Genomic DNA, 281 nt, shown 5'->3' with positions numbered 1-281 from the left:
AGAATGGAAAAGCAAGTATCCAATGTTCTCAATGCTAACATGAAGCCAGCAGATGAACAAATGCATGCCCACACAGGAGAAAATCTCATTTCAATTCAAGTCAGAGGGAGTGGGAATGATGGGGGGGTCCTGCTTCCACGCAAGAGCACAGTGTGGGGATGTTTGGACACCTTTTGAGTGCAGGATATAACTACAAGAGGGACTCCTACCTAACAAATTCAAATATTTTGACATGATTGTTTGTATCCTCATATTAATCTGAAATCTAAAAAATAAATAAA

The sequence above is a fragment of the Otolemur garnettii genome, unplaced genomic scaffold (genome assembly GCF_000181295.1).
Source record: "Otolemur garnettii isolate 467f Iridium unplaced genomic scaffold, OtoGar3 scaffold00019, whole genome shotgun sequence".
In the NCBI taxonomy this organism is placed as follows: domain Eukaryota; kingdom Metazoa; phylum Chordata; class Mammalia; order Primates; family Galagidae; genus Otolemur; species Otolemur garnettii.
Note: the sequence above shows the minus strand (reverse complement) of the source record.